This window comes from Wolffia australiana, chromosome 15, assembly GCF_029677425.1.
Source record: "Wolffia australiana isolate 7733 chromosome 15, ASM2967742v1".
Taxonomy (NCBI): Eukaryota; Viridiplantae; Streptophyta; class Magnoliopsida; order Alismatales; family Araceae; genus Wolffia; species Wolffia australiana.
Window position 1 is genome coordinate 13,247,960 of NC_135849.1, and position 3,266 is coordinate 13,251,225.

At 46.1% G+C, this 3,266-nt stretch overlaps 1 long non-coding RNA gene across 1 annotated transcript; it reads right to left on the bottom strand.

The window, feature by feature from the left end:
- Positions 1–363: 363 nt before the first annotated feature.
- On the bottom strand, positions 364–2,157 carry LOC144713202 (uncharacterized). The gene is made up of 2 exons (XR_013583978.1): positions 1,100–2,157; positions 364–916 (listed from the first exon to the last, which is right to left on the bottom strand). It is a non-coding gene; the product is annotated as an uncharacterized LOC144713202 (long non-coding RNA).
- Positions 2,158–3,266: the final 1,109 nt, after the last annotated feature.

Here is a 3,266-nt window from a genome sequence, read left to right on the forward strand (position 1 = left end):
TCATCTCATGCTTTGGAGACAAAGCACTTATATATTCCACCATCATCATCATAATTCTCTACTCCTTTCTAGTGTATTCAATTCATCCATATGTTATTGAGAGTAAGCTATCTAAGTATTACCTATCCACCAGACATCCCTTACCTACCCTTACCCATTCTTTTGAGTCATCTACCATTCCCTTCTTTCTTTTCCTTTATTTAGATAGGAATTCCATTAGCCATTATTTGTTCATACACAGTTGATATTTTGTGCTAAAAAAAAAAGGAAAAAAATGTTCAACTTTTAAATTCAAGTGAGAGGAAGGTTAGTAGGGAACCCCAGAGGTCACCATATCTATCACAAGTGAGAGAGTGCCCTAGATTGAAAAGAAAGAGAGAACACCACCGTGATTATATTATCATACTTTTCGAAACGTAAGCTTCCCTCCTCATAACCACCAATACTTTCCAAAACCATGAGGGAATTTATAATTTGTGTTCTAGCAATGCATGTAAATATTCTTACTTAGAAGTGTACTTGATGTCATAAACACTTCATATCCAAGTTTCTAGGATCACAATGTGAGTAACAACCTAAGGTATCTTCAAAGCCATTCCGAAGGGACTAGCAATGATTTAAGTTGGGGATCTGATAACATTGATGTTGGATGTCGTCTAGGACGTCGTCCGGTCGACACCAAGTATGATGGCTCAGTGCCAATACGTGATGATGGTATCGAACGTCGATGGTGTTGTCGTCCGATGGGTAACCCTAACGGGTCGATGTAACTACGATATGCAAAATGGATGCCCTACGTGTCGTACGTGCAGGCTCCGTCTCGAGGGAGGCGCCGAGCTCCAAGCTTGGACGGGGTCGCCGAGTGACGGCGATGGTGGTCTCTCGAGCCTCGTCGGAGAAACGAAGGCGTCTACAGCTGAACGGATTCTATCAGTAGGGCTCGCATGTAATGGACAGTCTCGTCCGTACCAATAAGACACTCAAGTGATTTGTAGTTCTCTCAAAGCCTCTCTCACCTACCTAGCCCGAGCGCGGTGGAGTCAAGACGAAAGTCAACTGCAAAAGATATTTTAAACGAGCAACGGAGAGGATGGCGTACCTCGTCAGCGGGCCCGAGTGCAGGATTCGTTGACGGTCGGTGATGTTCGGAGTGGGTGTGGCAGAGAGGCGCCGGAGAGCAACGACGGCTCAACTAGCGTCGATGCATGGTCAGTTGAAGGGGCAGAGATCGGAGGAGAGGAGGATAAGGGTGCAGTGGCGAAGCTACTCCAGCAAACGGTGGGTCTCAACCACCACAACCGGAGGATAGTCGGCGCAGGTGGGAACCCACAACAGAATGCGAGCGGCAGCGCCGGCCTGGCTGTAGGAGGCAATCGGCAACAGCAAGCCAAGCAATCATCTGCCTTGACGGTTGAGCAGTAGATGGATCCCTCGACGATCCAACACGACCTTGGGGTTCCGATGGGAAGAAGGGGTAGCCGAGGCCTTCCCCCGTTTGTCCCAATCACAGCACCATTGACCCACGCAAGGGCCGCGCTATCAACAGCGTTCGGCGTCCGCACCAGTCGAGAGCCCTGGCGGTCGAACGGACAACAGCTGCCTTGACAATCTAGCACGACTTTGGGTCCCGATGGAAAAAAGGGTCGCCGAGACCTCCTTTATCCCGATCGCGGCAGCGCTATCCCATGTAGGAATCGCGCTATCAACGGCATCCGGCCACCATGAATGCTGGGATCGTGCTATCAACAGAATACGGCGACCGGCGTCCGATCGGCCCAACAGAGGGCGCTTGGCTTGTAGAAGAGGTGATCTTAGCAGGAAGAGCATTCGCGCCCTTTTCTGTTGCAAAGATGGCGAGAATTCTCTCTTCGGAAGCCGCACGGTTGTTCTAGACGAATTACCAGATTCTGGGCGTGAGTTGCTACCCAAAGGAGGTGGAGGATGGCCGAGGAGGGAATTCGATGCACCAATCGAATTCCTAAATCTTCCTCTTTGTCCTCAGACGCAATGAGAACCGCGGCTTGGTGAACCTTGGCCATCGATTGATCGTGGGGGTCTCTCTCCTCTCCTTCCTCTCTACCCCTTGTTACTTCCTCTGAAGGGTGAGACCACGTCTAACAAAAATTCCTTTCTTCTGAATAAACCTGGTCTGAGACAGCTAGGGCGCCCCCCTCTTCCCGTATAACGAGGGAAGAGGTTAATGGGCCCCCTTAGCTGGGTCAACAAGGGGTAGAGTCCATTGGGGGCCCTTATATAATGGGCATCCATTACACAGAGAAAGGGGAAATTAAGACATAAAAAGGAAGAGAAAATAAGGGAAGAAGGCCATAGGGAGGGGGATCCAAAAATGACTAAGGATCCCTCCCCGTGACGCTGACAAAGGATGTACGGGACATTTCACAAACGCGACGATAACACACAATGAGACGAGAAAACATAAAACATGAGAGAGAATGACAAAAAAACAAAATGCGATAAATTGAGCAATTTCACCCGATCTTCGACGGCGGTGGCGAGGGGTGCGAACAACGTCGTCAACGATCTCCGATGGCGTGCGCCATCAAACATGCATACTTAGTACGTTAATTTCATCATATTTACTTGTCTATTTGCATTATATCACTCATATTTGCATGTTATCAAGCTTAAAATGATTAAATCTATTTTTAGGATGAATTCCTAAATTTTCTACATTTTGTGTATTTTTTGGGAATTTTATAACAATACATTCTAAAAGTATATTATAATTTTTGAGACAGAATATGCTTTTCCTTGAATTTTTCGACGTTAAATTTGGAAAGATATGAATTTTCTTAGTTGAAATATATATTTATATGTAATTTTGGGCTTTTATTTTATTTAATATGAATTGTGAAAGTATTTTTTTAGCCCTTTTATTCGCACCACCACGTGTCGCTGTTCGATTCATCGAACGACGATGAATCATAGTTCCCGATGTTGATTGGCGCCAGCCAATCGCTAAGTTAATGATTGGGGTCAAGCCAATCATTAACTAAGCAATCATCGCTTTGCGATTCGTGAAGCGATGATTGCACAATGACTAACACGTTTTTTTGTTGTTTTTGGCACAAGGTGACATGACGTGATCGTGGCCACTCGCTTAAAACAAAAAAAAAGAAGAAGAATAAAGGCGACATGGCGCGCTGACACACCGCTACATCAGCCTCGAGAAAGAAGGTTCATTCTAATTTAAATTACTTCGGCCCTTTTTGTCTTTTTTTAGTTACACGTGGCGTGGAAGAAGA